The sequence below is a fragment of the Geotrypetes seraphini genome, chromosome 6 (assembly GCF_902459505.1).
Source record: "Geotrypetes seraphini chromosome 6, aGeoSer1.1, whole genome shotgun sequence".
NCBI lineage: Eukaryota > Metazoa > Chordata > Amphibia > Gymnophiona > Dermophiidae > Geotrypetes > Geotrypetes seraphini.
Window position 1 is genome coordinate 240780536 of NC_047089.1, and position 26324 is coordinate 240806859.

A 26324-nucleotide genomic window follows, 5' to 3' on the forward strand; every position below is an offset into this window, starting at 1 on the left:
CTACCACACTCCCAAATTCAGCAGGAAGTTCCAACACAAGTTGGACCATAACATTTGCAGTTTGGCTGGCCATAGAAGTAAATAGAACAGCAGCCTGGGCAAGGTCAGTTTTCATAACATAAGTTCCAGTATAATAGATGAGACATTCTAGACAAGTGGGTTATCTCCCAATAGCCGCATGCCATATGCAGAAGAAATCCACTCCAGATTTTTTTCTGTGACTCTCCTACTTCACTGCAGTTTGCAGTTTCCTACATTTGCAGTTTGCAGGAGGCAGCAGCTTGTTGTTGTGGCCAAGGCCTGGCAAGAGCTGGAAGATGGGTCGGGGGCATGACTGGGCAGTGGATTAAACTCTGCTTCTTTAAAAGCATGCCTCCTTGGCAGTTCTTATATACATCAATTGGGAGACCGGCTCAAGGAATTAAGGCACCTTGAGCCTCCTTTTTTGAGAACAAACAAACATGCTTTCTTTCCCCTTGTGAAGGGAGAGCCAGTATGACAGGCTTTAACCAAAATGCTTTGGGGGCTATAACTCTCTTCTGTGCACAGATCTGATACTATCCACAGGAGAGATCCTCAAAATTGAAAAAAATTCAAAAATCCTAGGACTCCCAATTAACCTTTGAAGATCAGATCAACTCCCTGGTCAAAAAAACTCTTCTTCAGATTAAGGCAACTAAGAACGTAAATACACTCCCTCTTAAGCCAAAGTCTTGGTAGCAGTCAGTCTCTTGGTACTGTCATTCTCTGTATTATGACATTACTGAAAAAGAACAGAAGAAAATGCAGCTACTTCAACATACCAAGGCCAGATTCATTTTCGGAATAGGCAAATTTGAGAGGGCTGGCCCACTGCTGGGAGAATTGCACTAGCAGCCAACAAAACAAAGGATTCTCTTCAAGATCGCCTGCATAGTCTATAAAGCGTTTTATGGTGAAAACTCTGCCGGACTAGTATTAGACATCAAGAGATTACCCACTTATTCAACACTGTAAAAAAAGAAGCAGTCTTAAACTATCCCTTCCCCCCAATCTGATTCAACAGAAGAAAATATTCGAGACCACCTTTGAATCCCTAAGTCCAAAAATCTGGAATAGACTACTCTTGTATCTACATCAGGTTCCCTCTTATTACAGCTTCTGGAGAATGTTAAAGACTTATCTCTTCTCCTTACAATGAATAATCTCTATCCAAAACACTCTCTAATTGCTAACTGTAATAACCGATCCCAATCTTCTTATAGTTGACCGATCTCTATCCAGTAAGTTGACTAGAACCTAATTCTAATGTAATAACTGCTCCCAGTCCCAATCTTATAATAAGCTGCAATGATTCCTTGCTGAAAATTGTGGACTATAACAAATGTGCAGGGTATGCTGGCACTTTGAGGGTGGGCGGCACCCCTTCCCTTATACCTGTTTAGCTTCCCCAGCTCAAGCAGAATCTCCAACTTGCTGCCAGTGCCAGCTCTCCCTCTGTCGTCACTTTCTATTTGTGGGACCGGAAGTAACGTCAGAGGGAAGCCCCGAGACTAACCTAGTCCGGTGGTTCTCACCCTAGTCCTCTGGGCCCATTCAAAGAGTATGTACTGGTATGAGATAGGTTTGCGTACAAATCTATTGCATAATGCAGGGGTAGGCAATTCTGGTCTGCGAGAACCGGAGCCAGGTTTTCAGGATCTCCACCATGAATATGTATGAGATGCATTTGCATGCACTGCCTCCTTGAGATGCAAATCTAGCTCATGCATATTTATTGTAGATACCCTGAAAATTTAACCTGGCTCCGGCTCTCGAGGACTGGAATTGCCTACCTCTGGCATAATGCATGGTGGCTATCCTGAAAAGACAGGTGTACCCTAATCCAATGGTTCCCAACCCTGTCCTGGAGGACCACCAGGCAATCGGGGTTTCAGGCTAGCCCTAATGAATATGCATGAGAGAGATTTGCATATAATGGAAGTGATAGGCATGCAAATCTGCTCCATGCATATTCATTAGGGCTAGCCTGAAACCCTGATTGGCCTGGTGGTCCTCCAGGACAGGGTTGGGAACCACTGCCCTAATCTAGCCACCTAATAAAACCTGGCTCTACACTCTACAGCTCCTCCCCACCTCCATCATCTCAGCAGAATCGACGGCACTGAGCTGCAGAAATTAACAACAAAAAAGAACACGTGACTTCTCAGCCTCGTTCCTACCCCCAGTCCCGAAACACGTGCGTCTGACGTCACAGAAGCCTGGGGAGTCGCGCACCGCACTGCGCCTCGACCTGCCCCTTCCCACTGGAAGGGGGGGGGGGCAGAGCGTGCCGGCGCTTCCGCTTCCGGGTCGGACTGCGTGACTGGCGGTTTTCTCCCCCCCTACCTTCCCCCGGAAGAGGCAGCTTGCTTGTTACGAAGTGGACTCGTGAAGTGGGCGGGTAGCCCGGGAAGGAGGTGGGCCGCGGGCCGCCCGTCGCTCCCGCTCGGCGTTACGACGAGGTGCGTCTGCGTGCGCTCATCCCGAGGCGGAGGAAGGAGGGTGCGGGCGTCTCCCTTGCTTTGGGCCGAGTCGGGATTGGTGAGTGGCTGGGCTCCTTTCTCTCTCTCTCGGCTCTTTTGGGCCCTTTGCCTTCTAGGGAAGGCCTCGGGGGTTCCTGCCATCTGCTGAGTCCTGGGCCTTCAGCGTTGCACAATGTGTTATTTAAGCTTCTCGAACATCGTTTTGCTATATAGCTGAACGCTTCCTGGGAGGGTGCGGCGCAGGGGTTAGGGCTCCAGCCTCTGCTCCCTGTGACCCTGGGCAGGTCACTTAATCCCCTCATTGCCCCAGGTACACTAGATAGAGCAGATTACAAAAGAGTTATAAAAGGTGGGTTACAATATTGGATCATTGGTAAATTCAAGAGAAGTTGGGAATTTCTAAGTACCTTTCTTTCTTATAATTTTAATGTATATTTTCTGTAAACCGCTTAGAACTTAACGGATGTAGCGGTATATAAGAAATAAATTACAATTACAATTTACAATTACAATTACAAAAGGCGAGTTGCAAAAAGAGATATAAATGGTGGGATAAAGTAAGATCATTGGTGATAAAATTTGAGTTTATTGACTAAAATCAAATATTAAGATACAAAACATATTTATTTATATCCTAAGTGGTTTACATGCAGGTACTTTATCATATTTCCCTATCTGTCCCGATGGGCTCAAACTCTATCTCAGGGGTAGGGAACTTCGGTCCTCGAGAGCCGTATTTCAGTCAGGTTTTCAGGATTTCCCCAATGAATAAGCATGAGATCTGTTGGCATGCACTGCTTTCAATACATATTCATTGGGGAAATCCTGAAAACCTGACTGAAATACGGCCCTCGAGGACCGAAGTTCCCTACCCCTGAGATAGAGTTTGAGCCCATCAGGACAGATAGGGAAATATGATAAAGTACCTGCATGTAAACCACTTAGGATATAAATAAATATGTTTTGTATCTTAATATTTGATTTTAGTCAATAAACTCAAATTTTATCACCAATGATCTTACTGTATCCCACCATTTATATCTCTTTTTGCAACTCGCCTTTTCAACTTCTCTTGAATTTACCAATGATCCAATATTATAACCCACCTTTTATAACTCTTTTGTAATCCGCCTTGAACTGCAAGGTAATGGCGGAATAGAAATCTCTAATGTAATGTAATGTTGTGGTGCAGTGGTTAGAGCTACAGCCTCGGCACCCTGAGGTTGTGGGTTCGAATCCCACCCTGCTCCTTGTGACCCTGGGCAAGTCACTTAATCCCTCCCTTACCCCAGGTATATTAGATAGTGTGAGAGCCCGCCGGGACAGTTAGGGAAAAATGCTTAAGTATCTGAATAATTTGTAATCCGCATAGAGTTGTAGGATATGCGGAATATAAATTATTATTTAATAAAAATACCATTTTCTACTATGATTACTTCTGTAGGGCTGAAAGGTGCGCGCAGCACTGTACATTGAACATGAAGAGTTTATAATTTAATTTGGACAGACAGGACATATAGGGGTTGGGGAACTTATTGCAGAGAAAACGATAGGATGGACATAAGGTCATTTTTGTTGAGTGGGAGTGCCCGGTGGTTAAAGATACAGCCTCGGCACCCTGAGGTTGTGATTGTGGGTTTGAATCCCGTACTGCTCCTTCTGACCCTGGGCAAGTCACTTAATCCCCCTTGGCCCAGATGCATTAGATAGTGTGATAGCCCGCCGGGACAGACAGGGAAAATGCTTGAGTACCTGAATAAATTCTACTTAACATTTTTATAGCACTGCTAGATGTACACAATCACTGTACATTAAAGTATTCAAGAGAAGTCCCTGCTCGACAGAGCTTCATGTAAACTGTTCTGAGGTCCCTGAGAAGGGTATTGAAAATTGAATGAATGCATAAATAAATTAAGATTTGAAAGCACCCTCGACAAAGCAGTCTTTTAGCTTGGATTTGAATACTACTAGAGACAGGCTTGACATATTGACTCAAAAGCTCAAGCCTCCTTAAATCAGTCTACAAGGTGTTTTATTTTAAAAAATGTATATTTTTCTCAATTCTACAATGTTACCAGTATATTTATTTCTTTTTTTTTTTCTGGATCAATGGAGCAACAAGCAAAGTGACAGGAGGTTAACATCCTTCCAAGTATTGACAGTTGCAGCCATCTTCAGAACACTTTTCATTTGTCCATCCTCGTTAATACTAACTATACATTTCTTGTTCAGGGGTCTGTGGACTGTGCAGTCTCGGGACTGTAGTTCAGTAATATGTTGTCAATGTTTAGGGGTTGCATAACAAAAGCTTAATAAAGAATAAGTCATAACAAGCTTTGAGCTATTTTACATAGAATTAGAGCATAGCAAGACTGATGTCATCCAGATAAGGAGAATGTTATAGTTATCAGGTTTTGACAAATTTTCTATGATCCTTGGAGCCAGTCTGAAACTTAAGTGTTGGTGGCTGAGACATCTTGTTGCTCCAGCTTTCTCGTGATGCCACAGTGAAGTTCGAGTGGAGGTGGGGGGATTATGGAAAAATCCCTTCAAAGTTCCCCGTTCTGTCCCTGCCCTATCCCTTTAAGTTCTGTCCTCATCTGCACAAGCTTTGAATACTTATGATTTTAAATTGTTTGAGGCTTGTGCAGATGAAGACAGAGCTTGCAGGGATGGGAACAAATTTGCCCCCTTGTTATTCTCTATACAGTAACTCTTTTAAAAAAAACCAACCCCAATTTAACAAGGAATTTTTCTGTCATTCCTCGGGAAAAAAATTAACAAATTAATCTCTTAAAGTGCTACTGCATGCTAGCAGCACCCTTCCCTTGATAAGAACATGAGAATAGTCAGACTAGTGGTCCATGTGTTCCAGCATACTGCTTCCAACAGTGGTCAACCAGAGTATGACGATACTCGCTTGACTGATGCAAAGAAACAGTTGTCTCCTTGCTTCACATAGCACCATGGCTTGGCTTACCTTACTGAGCCTTTATCCAGTGTCTCATGAGACAACATGAGATATGCCCCACCACCTTTTTACCCTCTCTCATATTCCTCATGCTTGGGCAGCTAATGGGGTTGATGCATCACCCATATTCTGCCATCAGATCCCCACTGTACGATTCAGCTCTCTGTATATGCATGATGCAGAATACAGGAATGTCAAGCTTGAGACCATAAGATTAACCCAAAGATCCCCCCTGTAATGAGGCTCAAGCTTAGAGAATTAAATTCCTACCTCCCCACCATGCAAGATTGTTTGTTTAGCAGCAAAATACTGGAATTAAAAAAAAACAAACCCCACAACTAAAAAAAATGTCAAGGCATGACATCCTGAGTGCCCAGATGCAGTTAGCAGGCAGCATGGTGCCTGGGATTTATTGATCCCATGTGTGTGAAAAAAACGAGCAAGTACTTACATAACAATACTTGACCAACTAGAAACAATAAGAAAATAGGGAGAACTACAAATTAAAAGTAAAGAATACATAAAAGGTAAACCACGATGGGAAAGCTAGGGAATAAAGATTATAGAATAACTCTGGCTGCAACCAAATTTATTTAACAGTCAAATGTATCTTGAAAAAAGTAAGTTTTTAGATTTCCCTTGAGTTTATCTAGTGGATATTCTGAAAACCTGACTGGCAAGGGCGTACTCCGGGACCAAGTTGAGAAACATTGGTATAGAACACATATTTAACTCCAGAAAGACAAATAAATGAAATGCTTACTGCCTTTGCCACTCCCCAACTTCCACTTACCAGTGCTGATTGGGAAAGGGATTGGGACTTGTATACCGCCTCTTTGTAGTTATTCAACCACACTCAAAGCAGTTTATATTTATACAGGTACTTATTTTTACCTGGGGCAATGGAGGATTAGGTGACTTGCCCAGGGTCACAAGGAGCGGTGCAGGGCTTGAACCCACAACCTCAGAGTGCTGAGGCTGTAGCTCTAACCACTGTACCATGCCCTCCTCCAACCAGCTGAGGAGATGGAGCAATATTAGACCTAACCCCCTATTCCCACATATTAGTGCCGTTTGTCTGTGGTCATGTACAGATTGTGGTTGGAGGCACTATCAGCTCATGGAGGGGAGTGGGCGGCATTGATCACGTCTCTTCCATTGCTTTTACATCTGGCAGAACAAACTGGAAGTGATAGTAGATAAAGCCAGCCAGCAATACTGTATTGCATACTTGGTCTTCCATTGGAATCCTGCTGTTCTGACCCCAGTGTAAGAGGTCGTGGTGGGAGACACTGTCAGTTCAGGGGGAGGAGGGGATTGGTGCCTCCGCATACTTGGTCTCCTGTCAGAATTCCAGCGTTATATGGGGGCCAAAAAAAGTTGTACTAGTACCATGTGTTGGAGACCGTTTTGGTAACTGTTCCTCAATTAATAGCAGCTGTCAAAAACACTTGGGACTAGAGAGTGACGTGATAATGGTAAGGGAACTGGGCATAGGTGTGGGAATACCGCAGTAGCGGTGACCCAGTCGCTGGTCTCCAGTTTCAAAGGAGTATAGTGCACACTTACAGTGGACAGTTGAGGCTAGAAAGAGCTTTCTACCTTCATTTTATCCAGAGGGGTTCCCTTTCCTGCCCCACACTGGGAAATATTGGCAATGGATGCAGCCTCTATAGTTGAGGAGTTCACTACCTAGCACAGGGCATCTGGTCTCCGGTAGAAGCGAAGTGGTCCATCAATCTATTGGAGCTCAGGGTGACTTGTTTGGCCCTGAAGGAGTTTGCTCTGTTTTCGGAGCAGTCCCCTGTCTGAGTGTTTTCGTACAGGGCCACAGCTGTGGCTTTTGTCAACAAGTAACGTCTGAGAGAAGGCTTCCGGTTCAGGCGTGGGACGCACATAGGAGTCGCCGCTGCTTTGTGCCCACTGCGGCAGTGAAGAGGAGGGAGCCGGCCAAAAGATAACACCAGAGGTGGCAATGAAAATGCCGCATCGCATCATGCGCCGCAAGTTTGACACCTGTGGTCTAAAATGTCTCACCTATTGCACTGGAAAAAGGGATTATGTACTTAGCCTGGTAAGATCTTTTCCAGTAAATAGGTGAGACATTCTAGACCCCCACCCAGTCCTTACTGTGCATGCCTACTGTTTCAGTCTGTTTATGCTTAACTTGGATGCCCGTTATCCCTTGGGAGCTGGGAAGAATTTGTATATACCGTATATACTGGAATATAAGTCGAGACCCTGGTTGATTCAAATATAAGTTGGGCGGCTTAATATTCAAGTGTCCTTCCCTGTCAGGCTCTGCACCCTGCACCCTTCCTCCCTTCCCCTGTCAGGCACTGCACCCAGCACCCTTCCTTCCTCTCCTGTCATGCTCTGCACCCAGCACCCTTCCCTCCATCCCTCTCCTGTCAGGCACCCTCCCTGCCATGCTCTGCACACAACCCCCTTCCTTCCTTTCCTCCCCTGTCAGGCTCTGCACCCAGCACTCTTCCTTCCTTTCCTCCCCTGTCAGGCTCTGCACCCAGCACCCTCCCTGCCAAGCTCTGCACCCAGCCCCTTTCCTTCCTTCCTTTCCTCCCCTATCAGGCTCTGTACCCAGCACCTACCCTTCCTTCCTTCCCCTGTCAGACTCTGCATTCTTCCTCCCAGGCTCTGCCCTCTGTCTGTCCCCCCCCTCCCTGCCCTATCTTCATACTTCTGCCGATCCCTGGTGGAGGTACAGCGGGTCCTCTGCCGATCTCTGGTGGAGGTGCAGCGTGCAGGAGCAAGCTTTCTGAACTCCTGCCCCTTTGCTAACCAGCTGTGTGGATCCACTTTTTAATCTCAGCGGCACGAGCAGCAGCGTGATTTGGCGCTGCTTCTTAGCGCTGAGGGGCTTCCTTACTGGCTCCTGTGAAAATTTATATGTCTTCTTTGAAACTCTTCCATCTATCTCCCTTTGAAACTCTATTTACATATGCAGATGACATCCTTGTTCTTCTCGAGTTAGATTTAAACCTCACTAACCTCACCGAAAATATAACAAACAGCTTGCATAACGAAACTCCAATCCTGGGCCCTCACTGTACAAATGAAACTGAATGAGACCAAAACAAAACTACTCTGGCTTGGCCCAAAATTAGATCAGTTACCCATGCTCATTCCACTATCTTCTGGTCCCACACTGCAGATCGGATTCTCAAGCAAAGTTTTGGGCATCATTATTGACTCTACACTTTCCTTTAATGATCATCTCAACTCTCAGGTAAAAAAATGTTTTTTTAGTCTTCACATGTTGAAGAAAGTGAGATTCTGCTTCCGCCAACAACATTTTGCTGTCCTTGTTCAATCAATCATTCTTTCCAGACTGGACTATTGTAATTCCATCTATCTAAGTCTAACCAAGAAAAGTCTTCAAAGACTTCAGCGGATCCAGAACACTGAGGCTAGGTTGATCTTCTCAAAAAGTAAATTTGATCATGTTTCCCCGCTTCTGGCTTCCAGTGATTTCTAGGATTCACTTTAAATGTACCTGCCTAATATTCAAGATCCTACATGGCATTCTTCCTCCCCTAATTCCACTATCCTGGAATTCTTCGAGACCTGACACTACCAGATCCGCCCACAAACTTAAACTATCTTTCCCCTCATTAAAAGGTGCCATGTATGCAGGTAAATTAGGGAAATCCCTTTATCCCAGGACAAGCAGGCATGATATTCTCACATGTGGGTGACGTCATCTACGGAGCCCCAGCGCAGACAGCTTTTCAAGCACACTTGATTGAAGTTTCAAGTTTGCTATGCTGCACCACGCATGTGCATGCCTTCTTGCCCACTAGAGGGCGCATCCCCACCTCGTGGTCCTCAGTTCAGTTTTTTCCACGGAGCCAGAAGCCCTGTGGAATTTGTGCTCTCTACTTTTTGCCTTCTGATACCGCGGCTGAGTGTTTTTTCTCGGTCGCTGTGCTTGATTTGTTTTTTTATTTGTTCGTGTGTTCAGTTATCGTCGAAAAAAAAAAGTCTTTTCGTTCGGCTCCGGGGGCTCCCGGTAGCCGCGGCCGTGGGACGTCGTTCGTTCCCGGCCGTTTTTTGAGTTCATGTCCCGTCCCTTGACGGGTTTTAAAAAAGTGCACCCGGTGCGATCGGTTGCTTTCGATCACCGATCCCCACCGGTGGTGCTTGTTTTGTCTGGGTCCTGAGCACCTGACCGACTCCTGCACTCGGTGCTCTACTTTTCAGCCGAGAGCTCTCCGCTGCCGTCGCGCTCGAATGGCGGAGCTCTTTGCTGTGGACCCCGCGGCGGGGACGGCCTCGACGTCGGCCTCGGCTTCGGCCCCAGCCTTGACCTCGGCCTCGACTCCCTCGACCTCGCCGCGACAGCCCGCTTCGTCGAAGCCTGCGTCCTCGACCCCGAAGTTGACGGTGTGTAAGTCCTCACTTCCTTCTCCTGTTCCAGCCTCGAAGAAGCCATCCTCGGGCTCATCGACGGGGGCGGGTGGGTCGTCCTCGGCCCCGCCCCGAGCGTCGAAGTCGGGTGCCCCGCGGGAATACTCGAGACCGAGGTCGCCCTCGAGGGAGCACCCGCTGGCCCCGGATCTTCCAGCTATGATGGGGGTCCCCGTTTTTCAGGACTTACTCCGTGCACTCATTGCCTCGGAGCTGTCCGGTGCCCTCGCGCACCTACAGCCGGCTTCGGCCTCGTCTGCCCCGGCTTCGGCAGCCTCGGTCTCGGTACCCTCGACTTCGGCCCCCGGGGTGGCTTCGGCCTCGACCCTGACCTTGCCCTCGACCTCGGTTGACCAGCCTGAGCGGAGCGTGCGGCCTTGGGACAAGGTGCGAAAGGTTCGGAGGCTCTCTTCCTCTTCTTCCTCGTCGAGGTCCTCCCGGGGCTCCTCGCCCTCGGGTCGGCCTTGGGCGAAGCGTCGACCGAGAAAGCCCAAACGTCTTCGGGGTTCTCCTCGACGATGCGGTCGCTCCTCGCCGACCGGGGCTGAGACCTTGCATGTCTCGGAGCTCCGCCTCGATAATCCGAGGCTTTTCCGTTCCTCCGAGGTAGAGTTATCGAGGGACTCCTCGCCGAGACGGAAGGGGCATGCCTCGGTGCCTCATACCCCGGGGACTTCCCGCAGGGGTTCCTCGGGGCATGGGCGGTCCCCGACCCCATCGAGGTCGCTGGGTGCGGCTTCTTGGGGTTCGGGGTCTGGCACGGGTAAGGAACCTCGTTACTCCCGTGAGGCTTCCCCTTCTTTTTTGGCGGCGCGGGCTTCTCGAACTCCCTCTCCGTCTTCGAAGCCCTCCTCCTTTTCGAGATTTGTGCTTGATATGGGGAGGGCTTTGGACCTTGATCTTGTGTCAGGTTCTCAATATACAAAGGAATTTTTGGAGGAGCAGGATTTGCCTTCTCCCCCAAGGGAGACTCCTCGTCTGCCTCTCAACAAAGTTCTCCATCAGACCTTCCTGAGAAACTTGGACTCCCCTCTCACGGTTACGGCGGTTCCCTCGAAGATGGAGTCAAAGTACCGTACAGTCCCTTGCAAAGGCTTCGAAAAAGTGCAGCTTGCTGCTGGTGGAGTCGGCGTTGAAGAAGTCCCAGCCTTCTCGGGTCTCTGCTGCGGTCCCCCCCGGACGGGAGGGACGGACCCTGGACAAGTTTGGTTGTCGCCTCTACTCCAATTCCATAATGGCTGCCAGGGTCCTTAATTATGCTTTCACATTTTCGTCCTATTTACGGCAGATGGTGAAGGCGTTGCCCCGTTATTATGGGGTCATGCCGGATTCCCATAAGGGGGATTTTGGTACCTTTATGGCCAATTTGTCACAGCTGCGTCTGTACCTTTTTCACGCAGTTTACGACGCGTTTGAGTTGGCCTCTCGAGTCTCCGCCTTTGCGGTGGCGATGCGCCGTCTCGCATGGCTCCGTACCCTGGATATGGACCCGAACTTGCAAGAACGTCTGACAAATCTTCCATGTGTTGGCTCAGAATTGTTCAATGAGTCCTTGGAGGCGGCGACCAAACGCCTGTCCGAACATGAGCGCTCCATCGCCTCCTTGGTCTGTCCTAAACCCCGGGTACCGCCGCAGAAGCCGTTTAGACCTCCACCGCGGCAATACCCACAGAAGTCGACGCCGGCTTTCTCGAGGCCTCCGCCCCGGCGTCCCCCTCAGCAGGGCAGAGCGTCCCAACCGAAATCTCAGGCGCAAGGGGCGTCTAAACCGGCTCCGTCTTTTTGACGTGATGAGCGGATGGGGGCGGGCCCCCTCCGCACTGTCGACGGACCCCCTTCCCATCGGGGGCCGCTTGCAGGCTTTTCATCCGGCCTGGGCCAGGATCACGTCAGACGCTTGGGTGCTCCGGATCATCTCCAAGGGTTACTCGCTAAACTTCTCAGCCACGCCGCCGGAACATCCGCCGGGGGCTTCTCTTTGCTGTCGAGCCCAGCTTCCTCTTCTCCTTTCGGAAGCCAGGTCCTTGTTGAGCCTTCGGGCGGTGGAGCCGGTGCCCCTGAACCAAAGGGGACGAGGGTTTTACTCCTGTTAGTTTTTGGTCCCGAAGAAGACCAAAAGAAGAAGACTTACGCCCCATTCTGGACCTCCGGAGGCTCAACAAGTTCCTTGTCCGAGAGAAGTTCCGTATGTTATCCCTTCCAGTCCTGTACCCTCTGTTAGAATCGGGGGACTGGATGTGCTCCCTGGACCTGAAGGAAGCATATACTCATGTTCCGGTGCATCCCGCCTTCCGCAAGTTCCTCAGGTTCCAGGTGGGGGAGTTGCACCTCCAATATCGGGTCCTCCCCTTTGGGCTGGCTTCGTCCCCTCGAGTCTTCACGAAGTGTATGGTGGTGGTCGCGGCAGCCCTGAGATCTCGGGGGCTGCAGGTCTTTCCCTACCTGGACGATTGGCTGATCAAGGCGTCCTCCAAGGAAGGGGTTATTTCAGCGACCCGACACACTATCATCTTCCTTCAACGTCTGGGGTTCGAAGTGAGCTTCCCCAAGTCTCAGTTGTGCCCGGCTCAATCCCTTCAGTTTATCGGGGCCGTGCTGGACATGGTTCACCTCCGTTCGTTCCTCCCCCCGCCACGGTTGGAGGCCCTGCTTCGATTGAGTCTCCAGGTTTCGCTTCTGCCCTCAGTTTCGGCGCACGGCCTGATGGTTCTGCTCGGCCACATGGCGTCGACAGTCCATGTCACTCCGTTCGCCCGTTTGCACCTGAGGCTTCCTCAGTGGACCTTGGCCTCCCAGTGGCGTCAGGATCGGGACCCAGTCTCCTCCCCTATAACAGTGACTCCTTCCTTGAGACGCTCGCTCCGTTGGTGGACCAACTCTTCCAATCTTTCCGGGGATTTGCTCTTTCTCGTTCCTCCGCATCGCAAGGTCCTGACCACGGACTCCTCGGAGTACGCGTGGGGGGCTCATCTAGACGGTCTGCGGACTCAAGGTCTATGGTCGGCAGAGGACCGACGTTGTCACATCAATGTTTTGGAGCTTCGTGCCATTTTTCTGGCTGCTCGAGCGTTCTGCCACCTGCTGCATGATCAGGTAGTCCTCGTGCAGACGGACAGCCAGGTGGCAATGTATTATGTAAACAAGCAAGGGGGAACGGGCTCTTGGTCCCTGTGCCGGGAAGCATTGCGCCTTTGGGAATGGGCGGTCTCCCAGAACATCTTCCTACGTGCGGTTTACATTCAGGGAGAGAGGAACTGTCTGGCAGACAAACTCAGTCGTCTCCTCCAGCCACAAGAGTGGTCGCTAAACTCCCGAGTTCTGCACGAAGTTTTCGAACACTGGGGGACTCCTCAGGTGGATTTGTTTGCCTCCCCGGAGACTCACAAGCTGCCCCTCTATTGTTCTCGGATTTACTCCCCGGACCGTCTCGAAGCCGATGTCTTTCTTCTAGACTGTGGAGGGAAATTCCTGTATGCGTTTCCTCCTTTTCCGCTGATCTTGAGAACGTTGGTATATCTCAAATCGACCAGAGCCACTATGATTCTCATTGCGCTTCGTTGGCCTCAGCAGCACTGGTTCTCCCTGCTCCTTCAACTCAGTGTCAGGGAGCCTCTGCTTCTGCCAGTTTTTCCCTCTCTGCTGTCTCAGAGTCGGGGGTTCGCTGTTGCATCCCAATCTTCAGTCCTTACATCTGACGGCTTGGTTCCTTTCCTCTTGACTTCGGTTCCTGTTTCTCAGTCTGTGAGGGAAGTTTTGGAAGCCTCGCGCAAGGTCTCGACTAGGCTTTGTTATTCCCAGAAGTGGACCAGATTTTCATCCTGGTGTTCCTCGAACCATCTGGATCCGAGTTCGGTTCCGGTGTCTTCGGTTCTGGAATATTTGTTGCATTTGTCCAAGTCTGGGCTGAAAACGACTTCCATTCGGGTGCATCTCAGTGCTATTGCTGCTTTCCATCGGCATCTCGAGGGTCGGTCTCTCTCTCTTCATCCTCTGGTGACTCGTTTCATGAGGGGTCTCGTGAATGTTCATCCTCCTCTGAAACCTCCTCCGGTAGTTTGGGATCTTAATGTGGTCTTGGCTCAGCTGATGAAGCCTCCTTTTGAGCCTATTGACAAATCTCATCTTAAGTTTCTCACTTGGAAGGTGATCTTTTTACTTGCGCTCACGTCCGCTCGTCGGATTAGTGAGTTGCAGGCTTTGGTTGCGGACCCTCCTTTTACTGTGTTCCATCATGACAAGGTGGTTCTTCGCACCCATCCAAAGTTTTTACCTAAAGTTGTGTCTGATTTCCACCTCAATCAGTCCATTGTTCTTCCGGTGTTCTTCCCGAAGCCCCACTCTCATCCTGGGGAGGCGGCGCTTCACACGCTTGACTGTAAGAGGGCGCTGGCTTTTTATCTTCAACGCACTATGTCTCATCGGAAGGTTCCTCAATTGTTTTTGTCCTTTGACCCTAATCGGTTGGGACGTCCTGTTTCCAAGCGCACCTTGTCCAACTGGGTGGCTGCTTGTATTTCTTTTTGCTACGCTCAGGCTGGTCTTGAACTGCATGGTCGGGTTACGGGACATAAAGTCCGAGCGATGGCAGCTTCTGTTGCTTTCCTCTGGTCTACTCCGGTGGAGGACATCTGCAAGGCTGCCACTTGGTATTCGATTCATATTTTCACCTCCCACTACTGTCTGGATACGTTGTCCAGAAGTGACGGCCGGTTTGGCCAGTCGGTTTTGCGTAATCTGTTTTCCTAAATTGCCATCCTCCCACCTGCCCTTTTTTGGTTGGCTTGGAGGTCACCCACATGTGAGAATATCATGCCTGCTTGTCCTGGGATAAAGCACAGTTACTTACCGTAACAGGTGTTATCCAGGGACAGCAGGCATATATTCTCACAACCCGCCCTCCTCCCCGGGGATGGCTTCTTTGCTGGCTATGGAACTGAGGACCACGAGGTGGGGATGCGCCCTCTAGTGAGCAAGAAGGCATGCACATGCGTGGTGCAGCATAGCAAACTTGAAACTTCAATCAAGTTTGCTTGAAAAGCTGTCCGCGCTGGGGCTCCGTAGATGACGTCACCCACATGTGAGAATATATGCCTGCTGTCCCTGGATAACACCTGTTACGGTAAGTAACTGTGCTTTTCTTCAAATTCACTGAGCTTTGGAATAACCTCCCTGTCCCGCTGCGGAACCTAGATTCATTCCAATTATTCCAAAAGCATCTGAAAACCTGGCTTTTCTCCAAAACGTAAAGCTATCTATTTAAAATGTAAAGCTAGCTATCCTCTTCATAACCTCTAATTTCTTATTATGTCCTTCCCTCATTTATTGAATTACCTGTAAACCGTGCCGAACTCTATCTTTATGGAGATGATGCGCTATACAAACTTAAGGTTTAGTTTAGTTTACTCCTGCCTAACTTAAAGCACTGTTTGTAGAATTAGGTCTTACAGTCTGTGGGCAAAATCGGGAGTGAGGGGGAGTCTGAAAAACCTATTTTTGAAGGTTTTTGCCATATCTTGTAAGGAACTCCACTTCTTGCTTTCTGAGGTTTTTTTTGTTCTAAAATCTGCTGCAGTGACCATCTTGGATTTCCCAATTTTTTTCAAAGTTCTCCAGATTATTCAAATCATGTTGTTTTACTTCAGAACTGGTAGGGATGGAGTCCTCGGGCTCTTTTACCCCTAATTCATGCTGGATGGATGCCAGAGAATCGCCCTTGTGCCAAGTGCTGCACAGCACATGAAGGGGGGGGGGGGGGGTGGAAGTGTCGGGCTTAGCCTCCTCCTTGGCCTCTAAGACTGAGGAACTTTTGGGGGCCTGTCTATTAGAGATTGACACGGGAAAAAATTTTATCAACGTTCCCGCCCTGTTCCCATGAGCTCAGTCCCCATCCCACGAGCTCAGTCCCTGCCCCATCCAAGCAAGCTCAAGTCCCTGCAAACGGTCAGATCCCACCCGCACAAGCTTCAAATAATTATGATTTTATACTGAACTTATTTTATTAAAGTATAAAAAGAGACTATTCTATACAATTGTCAATTTATAAATTCAAATAATACAGAGCAAGGATCAACAAAACCTCCGTCTCCCCTCCCTTTCACAAATATCCCCTCCACTATTGTGAAAACTGAACAAACCAAATTACTACAGAATGCTGCACAGAAAAATCAAGCTAACAGAATACTTCAGTCATACATGGCAGGAATAGTGTTAGGGGAGAGCAACTAGGGCAACTGCCCCCTGGTCAGAGAGAGAGAGCACTAAGCCAGCTGGAAGCTAAAGAAGCACAGCCTGGACTTTGCGGTCCCCAGTTATGTCTAATACCAGCTCTAGCAGGACACATATTTCAAATCTGAAATATTCTAATCACAAAATATAAATTAAATTTATTTCTACCTTTTGTTGTCTGGTAATTTTATTCTTCATATCACATTGGTCTCAGGCTTTGGTTTTGGGTTCCTTCTGTCTTCATTGTGGCATGGCTGGCTCCTGAAGGTAAAATAGGCCCAAGAGGAGCTGGGGAGGAGATGCCGAGTCTGACACAGGTGAAAATTTGTTTTTTTTAACCACAGGAGCAAGACTTTTCACCACTTCACAGGGTGGTGAAAGGTTTTGTCCCCATTCCTGCGGGGTTGTGAAATGTTTTGTCCCCATTACTGTGGATTTACTGTGGTGACCATGATTTACCGCAGTAAAAGGTCCCCGTGTTATTCTCTACTGTCTACTGGAAGAAAATACTTCTGAGATCCCCAGAACAGTAGCATAGCTAAGCATAAGAGCATGGAAGCCATGGAGCCTAAGAGAGGGAAGGTGGAGTTACCTAAAGTGGACTCGGTACTGCCTACTAAAGCCTTTCTCCTGAATTGGTTAATTTGATATGGATACCTTATTTGCATAGCTGGGATCCTCATGAGGTCTGATGGCGAGCCAGGGATCATGAGGTCTCGGGTTCCTAGAGCCCATCGGTGTCATTGACAGAGGCTGATCAGGATCCCGTGGATCTTTCTGTCAGGGACTCAGAAGGTGAGGGATCAGTCTGTATGCCCTTGCTTTCACAGAGGGAGTCTTCCTTTCTGGGTGACATAGGGTCGCAAATAGGAGCAAGTACGCAGGAAGCAGTGTTGGCCCTCAACCAAAGGGAAGATCCCATGGTATGTCTGCTGTTCAAGCCTTCTGCCCTATTAGAGCTCATTACTGACTCTTAGCAGGCCCCTTCCACCAATGTTTTATCCTGAGGAGTGAGAGCGCATCCCACATCTTTGCCCTGGCATCCTGATATGAGAGTCTTTAGTCATGGAGCACTGGAAAGGTGTGACTCATTGATAGAGCTGCTGTCTCTCCATCTAGATCAGGGGCCTCGCCAAAGTCCCTCCTTGAGGGCCGCAATCCAGTCGGGTTTTCAGGATTTCCCCAATAAATATGCATGAGATCTCTGTGCATGCACTGCTTTCAATGCATATTCATTGGAGAAATCCTGAAAACCCGAATGGATTGCGGCCTTCAAAGAGGGACTTTGAGACCCCTGATCTAGAGTTTGTGAGATCAAATCCCAGTGATGCTGCTTGTGACCCTGGACAAGTCACTCAATCCTCCAGTGCCCACCACTTTGAATGTTAACTTTGAATATGAAAGCCATAATAAGGCAACATGTACAAGTCTAATCTAATCTAATCCTTAGGTTTGTATACCGCATCATCTCCACGTTCGTAGAGCTCGACGCGGTTTACAGTAGGAGAAATAGGAAGGAACTACAACAGAGGGTTAGAGGTAGAAGTGTGAAGAAAATTTAGAGGACTTGGGATGCCAAGATATAAGAGTTTCCTTGATTCCTAAGTTGGAGGGAGACTTACATTTTTTGAGAAAAGCCAGGTTTTCAGATGTTTGCGGAAAACTTGGAGAGAGCTCAAGTTCTGAAGAGGGGAGGTAAGGTTGTTCCAGAGCTCAGCGATTTTGAAGTGGAGGGAGGTCCCTAGCTTTCCTGTGTGGGAAATGCCTTTTAGCGAGGGGAAGGATAGTTTTAATTTGTGGGAGGATCTGGTGGTATTAGGGTTTGAGGAATTCCAAGAAAGAGGGATAAAGGGAGGGAGGATACCATATAGGATTTTGAAAGTTAAACAGGCGCATTTATAGTGGACCCTGGCGATTATCGGAAGCCAGTGGAGCTTGGCCAGGAGCGGGGAGACATGGTCAAATATACTTTTAGCGAAGGTGAGCTTGGCTGCGGCATTCTGAATCCGTTGGAGTCTGTGGAGGTTTTTCTTAGTTAGGCTTAAGTAGATAGAGTTGCAATAGTCCAATCTGGAGAGGATGATGGATTGGACAAGGAGGGTAAAATGTTTTTGATGGAAGCAGGATCTAACTTTCCTCAGCATGTGAAGGCTGAAAAAGCATTTTTTTTTACCAAGGATTGGAGGTGGTCATTGAAGGACAATGTGGAATCAATGATTATGCCCAAGACCTTGCTCGAGAACTCAAGCTGCAGAGAGGAGCCAGAGGGTAGTGGGATGGAGGTGGGTAGGTGATCTAGTTTTGGACCGAGCCAAAGAAGTCTTGTTTTGGACTCATTCAATTTCAGTTGCACAGTGTGGGCCCAGGATTGTAGGTTCATTATACAAGAGGATATGTTCTTAGACAGGTCGGTGAGGTTCGAATCGGTCTCGAGGAGGATGAGGATGTTGTCTGCATAAGTGTAAGTCCCTATTACCTTCCTGAGAGCTCTTTAAAGGTAGCCAAAACAGTGACTAGGCTGTATCTTATGGCACAGGAGTGTCAACAGGTGTTTGCTCAGCCTAAGGTGGATTCCTTGGTAGCTCAGGTTAACCAAGTGCACATCCCTGCTGAGTGAGAGAGATGTAATAAAGAATATGTATGATCGCAGAGTGGATGTAGTTCTAAAAAGGCAGTTTGAAACTTTGGCCTTAGGTTTAATGCAGCTGCAGCAGCCTCTTTTGTTGTATGAGCTTGTCATAGCAAGATGTGTGGGCTCACCCTGGCAGAGGGTAAGCCTTTACCCCAGCTGATGCTAGCAGGGGTGGATTATGTGACCGATGCTCTCTGTGACATCAGAGCCATGGGCAAAGTCTTGCCTTATTTGATTTCAGTCTGCAGAATGCTCAGGATCAGGCAATGGGTGGGTGATCCCACCTCCAAGGTTACTCTCTGCAGACTCCCTTTCAAAGGACAGATATTATTTGGAAAGAGTCTGGTTGATTTCATAGCTAGCGTGGCAGATCACCGGCCAAAATCTCTGCCTGACAGCAGACCGCAAACCTCTAGAGCAGGGTTGTCGGTCAGTCGAGTTTTTAGGATTTCCCCAATGAATTTGCATGAGATATATTTGCATTCACTGCTTCCAAATAGATCTCATGTATATTCATTTGGGAAATCCTGGAAACCTGACCTGGCGAGGCCTGGGGTTGGACGTCCCTGCTGTAGAGATTCAGGGCAGTCTAATTTTTGTAATTCCAGGTGCTTTCGACAGTCCTCAGGAGAAACCTCATCTCAAGAGATCTTATCAGGGATCAAGACAGAAATTTACAGGCCCTAGGCGAAACCAGGCTTCTGGTTCTCATCCCACATCAACCTCTAAGAAAGCACAGTGAGGGGGACAGGTAAAGTATATCGGGCCATGGGGGGGGGGGGGGAGATGTTGAGGAAAGAAGAATTGAGAAGGCTTAGCAGGAGACTTACAGATTCACATTGCATTTAGGGCCCTATATAGTATTATTCTGGCTCTGGCCAGCCTTTGAATGTTCTTTTGTTGAGGCATTTGGAGAATGCTATGTTTCTGGTCTCAAAAGTGCTGGGGTTATGGCTAACTGATATATCTCTCTATTTTCATTCTCCTTTTTATTGTTGCAAACACTTGCTGTGCTGTGTAATCAAAAGGCACCATATCAAGCTGAATAAACAAAACTAAGAAAATTGCTATGCTTTATCACTTTGTGGTACAACACGTTTCATATTTGTATCTATCTCGTTGTTCATTTCTTGTTAGCATAGGCTTTTTGTGTTACATGAAACAGTTTTCATCATGTATGGTGATAATGGAGAATAATGTTTAATAAGGCTTTACATACTGAAGCATCTAAATGTATGAATTAATGAAGTTATCAACCTGCTAGGGCATTTAGGTCAAAAGGACAGGTTTCTCATCTGTAAAATTAGTTGATCATCAGGAATGCATGAGTGTATGTTTTTTTTTTTTTCCATTGCTGGCTATACTTTGTGACATGCCTTGCCTACTGAGTTCTGCTGCTTGAGTAATATGGCCTTCAGAAAAAAGTCAAAGGCAACACTTGTTTGGCAAGCCTTTTTAAGATCATCAGGAATGGTTTGAGTACCTGATTGTAAAACCGCTTAGATAACCTTAATAGGCGGTATATAAAAACCTATTAAATTTGAAACTTGAAGAATGACATGGTGACGTATGTAGAACAAATGATTAAGTATAGAGATGCTATCATAGTAACATAGTAAATGACGGCAGATAAAGACTTTAGTGGTCCATCCAGTCTGCCCAACCGTACATGCTCCATAAATTAATTTAGTTTAAATGGTCCCTTTTCCCAGATATTTCTGGGCCAGAAATCCAGAGCCCCGCCCAGCAGTGTGCTCAGGCTCCATCCACCGGAGTCTCCATCAAAGCCCATCCCAGCCATCGAAACCCTCCCCAGCCCTTCCCAACCGAATAGTCCATACACGGGACACGGGCTATGCAAGCCCGTCCAGCACTGGCCCCAATTCCTTCAATGTATACCCATTATTTTCTGATTAGAGATCCTCTGTGTTTATCCCACGCTAGTTTGAACTCTTGTTACCGATTTCTTCTCCACCACCATCCTTGGGAGCATATTGCTCGCATCAACCACCCTCTCCATAAAGAAGAATTTCCTAACATTACTCTTGAATCTACCACCCCTCAATCTCAAATTATGACCTCTGGTTTTCCCATTTTCCTTTCTCTGGAACAGATTTTGTTCTACGTTAATATCTTTCAAGTATTTGAACGCCTGAATCGTATTTCCCCTGTCCCTGCTTTCCTCTAGGGTATACATATTCATCATCTATTGCCATGGAATAATCAAGATGTTACATATCCCCCTCCTTATCTGCAGGGGTTAGGGGCAAAGCTGGCCCACAAATACAAAAACAAAATCACAACGTTAGGGCTGATTCTGACCCACCCTTGCCTCCCGGACCTATCCACTGTACTTACTTTATAAAGCCTGATGGTCTAGCGATGAAGCAGGGCAGGAGCAATCTTCCTATGCTATTGCCCTGTGCAGAACTGGGAGCAAAAATGGCTGCTGTGATCACAGCAGCCATGTTGTTCCCAGTTCTGCACAGAGCAAGAGCATAGGAAGATCGCTTAAGAACATAAGAATTGCCACTGCTTGGTCAGACCAGTGGTCCATCGTGCCCAGTAGTCTGCTCACGTAACGGCCCTCTGGTCAAACACAAGCGCCCCAACTGAGATTAGCCCTACCTGCATTAGTTCTGGTTCAGCAGGAACTTGTGCAACCTTGTCTTGAATCCCTGGAGGGTGTTTTCCCTTATAACAGCCTCCGGAAGAGCGTTCCAGTTTTCTTCCACTCTGGGTGAAGAAGAACTTCCTTACGTTTGAACGGAATCTATCCCCTTTTAATTTTAGAGAGTGTCCTCTTGTTCTCCCTACTTTGGAGAGGGTGAACAACCTGTCTTTATCTACTAAGTCTATTCTCTTCATCATCTTAAATGTTTCGATCATGTCCTCTCTTAGTCTCCTCTCTTCAAGGGAGAAAAGGCCCAGTTTCTCTAATCTCTCACTGTACGGCAACTCCTCCAGCCCCTTAACCATTTTAGTCGCTCTTCTCTGGACCCTTTCGAGTAGTACTGTGTCCTTCATGTACGGCGACCTGTGCTGGATGGATTCTAGGTGAGGGCATACCATGGCCCGGTACATGATAACCTTCTTTGATCTATTCGTGGTCCCTTTCTTAATCATTCCCAGCATTCTGTTCGCCCTTTTCGCTGCTGCCTCTAGACCACCAGGTTTTGAAATCAAGATATATACATCCCTCCATATTTATGGGTTCGGAACTCGTGACTTTGGTTATTTGCTGTTTTCATCTGGGTGACCCACCCCCGAGTTCTGAACCCGTGAATATAAAGGGGGATGTATATATTTGATTTTATGTATTTTAAATGCATATGTGTTTGTAATCTACTTAGGTTTTGGATTTGCAGACTATAAATGTTTTAAATACAAAAATATGTATTAAACATTTTTATAGTCACTTTTTTTCTTCTATTTCATTGTTTTTGAACATCCCCTATTGCATACTTCTGCAAACACATTGCAAGAAAACTTCATCTGTGTGTAGCCTGGAGGAGAGATGTGAGTTGCATTTGATGGCTGTAGCTCTGTCAGTTTTCTGCCTCAGGTATTTACTTGAGAGATTAAACATGCCTAGTAGTTAAGCAGGGGATTGACAAATTATTTTTCTCAAAAGCTTTCCACCTTTAGGGAGGGACTAGAAAATTGTACCCTTTGCCAGGAAAAGTGTCATCTTTTTTCATTCATTTTTATCACAGTAAATTAAATTTCTATTTCCTTCTCAGCTTAGCCAGAATGTAATCAAGGTAGCATTTGTAGGGTCTGAGATTTGACTATTCTTTAGCACTCTCCAGACCAGTAGAGGTTAACTTTACGAATGGGTATATATCTAATCATGACCAGCAGGTGGAGACTGAAAACAAAACTTTGGGACAGTATATCCTAGCCCCTCCTCTCTATTTCCCTCAGTCTTCTTTCAGTCTCCAGCAGGTGTTGATGTGATCTGTACCCATCTCCCTTGGTAGGGCTGTTGGAATTTGTTTAGGGGGTTTATTGTCCCTGTTTTTGGCCGGACGGAGCTTGGACGGACTCTGTTTGGGGGTTCGTCCGACCTCGGGGGTGTCAAACCCGGCGGGTCTCGAGCGGGGTCCCTCCCCCCATTTCCTCCACCTCCCCATATTTTTTTAGAGGAGCCTCAGCAGTAAGCCTTGCCCCCTAAATCAAGCAAGGCATATTGCTTAGAGAGCCTGTGGAGTCTGTTCTGTAAAAAAAAAAAAAAAATCCTGAGGTAGTGCTGGTCTGGAGGGTTGTATCCCTTTAAGAACACTGTATTTTACTGTATTTTTCATCTAACCGGCACTTTTTTACAGCTAGGTCGCGTATGGAGCAATGAGCACTTCTAAAGGGAAAAAGTGCTCATTGTGCTCCAGACGCGAGGCACTCGCGGCCGGCCTGTGCAAGCGGTGTTCAGGCCGGTGCGGTGGAGGAGCTCCGTCGGCAGCGGCTGCAGGCGCCCAGAGCTCCCCGCCGATGGTGCCTCGCGAGTCGGCAGGGAACGGTGGAGAAGCCCGGTCTTCTCCGTCCGCCCACGGAGGGATTCCCCGAGCCGCCGACGGTCGGGTTTTAGAGGATTCCCTCTCAGCTGATATTTTGACAGCTGATGCCGGCTTGCCTGCTTTAGCGGCTGAGACTTTTCAGGTCTCTCAGCCGCTGCAGGCTATGGAGGGAGCTGTTTTGGCGGGAAAGACGCCATCTTCTCTGTCTGGCCCCTCCATTTTGTCTTCCACCTCAGGTGACCTTCCCCCTGTTTTGTCTAAGCAGGGGCAGGTTTCTGCTGGGTCCCCTGCTGTGGCAGGGAGTCCCTTGGGACCCTCGGGGGGTTTTTCCCCTGATTTTTTTCTTTTCTTTATGCAAAGCCTATTTTCAGGCGGCTGGGGGTCCCGGTTGCGCCCAGGGGGTTTCGGGGGGTGGGATTTCCTCCGCGCTCCCTGCGGCTTTGCCTCTCTCGTCTGACATGACGTCCCCTCCGCCGCCTCTCTTGTCCAAGCGTCCGCGGGTGTCGTGGGACGAGGATTTGTGGTCGGAGGAACGTGTCGGTCTGGAGGAGGACCTGGACCCTTCTGAGGAATTCCAGGACCCTCTGGAGGGGACGGAAGCTGGCGGCGGGTTGTCGGGTTTCCCGTTCTCCAGTGACGAGGCGTCCGTGGTGCGCCTTTTTCAGAGAGATGAGCTGCCTGACCTTATTCAACAGGTTTCTTCGGTTTTGCGTTTTGAGGACGCGCCGCCGGAGACTCCGCATGTGGGGGACCCTCTGTTACGAGGGATCCGTTCCGTTTCCCGCTCTTTTCCTATGCATCAGGATATTCGGGATATTATTCTTGAGCAGTGGAAAACGCCGGAGACGCCGTTTCGGCTGGCGCGCAGCATGGCTCGCCTGTATCCCATTCCTGAAGGGGATCGGGCTACGTTAGCTTCGCCAGTCGTGGATGCGGTGGTCTCGGCTATTTCCAAGCGGCATACCGTGCCTGTTGAGGGCGGTTCTGCCTTGCGGGACTCTGAGGAGCGCAAATTGGAGAACATCCTTAAGCAAAATTTTCAAGTCTCTGCCTTTGGGGTCCAGGCGGCTATTTGTGGGGGACTGGTCGCTCGCGCCGTGTTTCGGTGGGCGGAGCGGGTCTTGGATCGAGAGTCTGATGACTGGTCTCTGGTGGATCAGGAGGTGGCGAAGATTGAGATGGCTGCCTCATTCCTCTCTGATGCTCTGTATGACTTGGTGCAGATCTCGGCTAAGTCTCTGGCTTTTGGCGTGGCCGCAAGGCGTGTGTTGTGGCTGCGCGCTTGGGCGGCGGATGCTGCGTCCAAAGCTAAGCTTACTAAATTTCCCTTTCGGGGGTCGTTTTTATTTGGAGAGGACTTGGATAAGTTGATTCAGACTCTGTCGGACTCGAAAGTTCCCCGTTTGCCGGAGGACCGTGCCCGCCCGGCGTCTCGGGGTGGTGCGGCCCGGGGGCGTTTGCGGGAATTTCGCAAGTATCGCCCTGGGCGTGGGGCTGCTTCTTTCCAGTCTCCGGGGTTTTCCCGGGGTCGGTTCTTCCAGCGCATGCAGCCCTTTCGGGGGGCCCGTCGGGGGGCAGGGAATCCCTCCGCCGGTTCCCCCGCTTCCCGTCCTGCACAATGACGCCTTGCCGGCGCCCCCCTTGGTTCCGGTGGGGGCCCGGCTGCGCGACTTTTTTCCCAAATGGGCCGAGATCACGTCCGATCAGTGGGTCCTGGAGGTGGTGCGGGACGGTTATGCCCTGGAGTTCGCCCGCTCTCTGCCGGATTTTTTCCTCGCTTCTCCATGTCAGACTCCTGGGAAGACGCTGGCGTTTCGCCAGACCCTTCAGCGCTTGCTAGATCTCAGGGCAGTTGTTCCAGTGCCCCCCCCGGAGTGGGGCACGGGCAGGTACTCCATTTACTTTGTGGTGCCCAAGAAGGAGGGGACTTTTCGGCCCATCCTCGATTTGAAAGGGGTCAACAGGGCTCTCAAGGTTCCCTCTTTCCGTATGGAAACGCTGCGGTCGATCATTCTGGCGGTTCAGCCGGGGGAGTTTCTCACTTCTCTCGATCTGACGGAGGCCTACTTGCATGTTCCCATTCGGGCCTCTCATCAGCGTTTCCTGCGCTTTGCGATCTTGGGTCGGCACTATCAGTTCTGTGCGCTTCCCTTTGGGCTGGCCACGGCTCCCCGGACGTTCACCAAGGTGATGGTGGTCGTCGCGGCAGCCTTGCGGTCGGAGGGCATCCTGGTACACCCCTACCTGGACGACTGGTTAATTCGGGCCAAGTCGTTGCAGGAAAGCTCCCGGGTTACGGCTCGGGTGGTGGAGTTTCTCCGGTCGCTGGGCTGGGTGGTCAACCTTTCCAAGAGTCGGTTGGTTCCGGCTCAGCGTCTGGAGTACCTCGGGGTGCTATTCGACACCTCCTTGGGGAAGGTCTTCCTCCCAGAGGCCCGGGTGAGCAAATTGCAATCTCAGATTCGCCTGCTTTTGGCGTCCCGGTGTCCTCGGGCGCGAGATTTCCTCCAGGTCCTGGGGTCGATGGCGGCGTCCCTGGACGTGGTGAGGTGGGCGCGGGCCCACATGCGTCCTCTCCAGTATGCTCTGCTCCGGAGGTGGTCTCCCCAGAGGCACGGGATGGATGTTCCGGTTCCCCTGCGAGGCTTGGCGCGCTGCAGTCTGCGTTGGTGGCTCCGGACCCCTCACCTAGTTCAGGGGGTGGGTCTGGATCTTCCGCGGTGGACGGTGCTCCTTACGGATGCGAGTCTCCTGGGTTGGGGGGCCCAGTGCCTGGGTCACTCAGCTCAGGGAACCTGGTCCACGGAGGAGGCCTCCTGGTCGATCAACGTGTTGGAGACCAGGGCGGTCCGGCTGGCGCTGTTGGCCTTCCACTCCCTTTTGTTGGGCAAGTCGGTCAGAGTCCTGTCGGACAATGCCACGGCGGTGGCTTATGTCAATCGTCAGGGGGGCACCAAGAGCACTCTGGTGGCGCAGGAAGCGGCTCGGCTCTTGGTTTGGGCGGAGTCGCATCTTCTGGACCTCTCGGCCTCTCACATTGCCGGGGTAGA

The 26324-nt window shown here is 49.2% G+C and overlaps 1 protein-coding gene across 1 annotated transcript in view; it reads left to right on the forward strand.

The window, feature by feature from the left end:
* The first annotated feature begins 2217 nt into the window (after positions 1 to 2217).
* Positions 2218 to 26324, forward strand: part of BCLAF3 (BCLAF1 and THRAP3 family member 3) — a 108724-nt gene continuing 84617 nt past the window's right edge. Inside the window, exon 1 of the mRNA XM_033947885.1 lies at positions 2218 to 2562. The gene's annotated coding sequence lies outside the window, so the exon portion shown is untranslated. The remainder of the gene's footprint in view (positions 2563 to 26324) is intronic.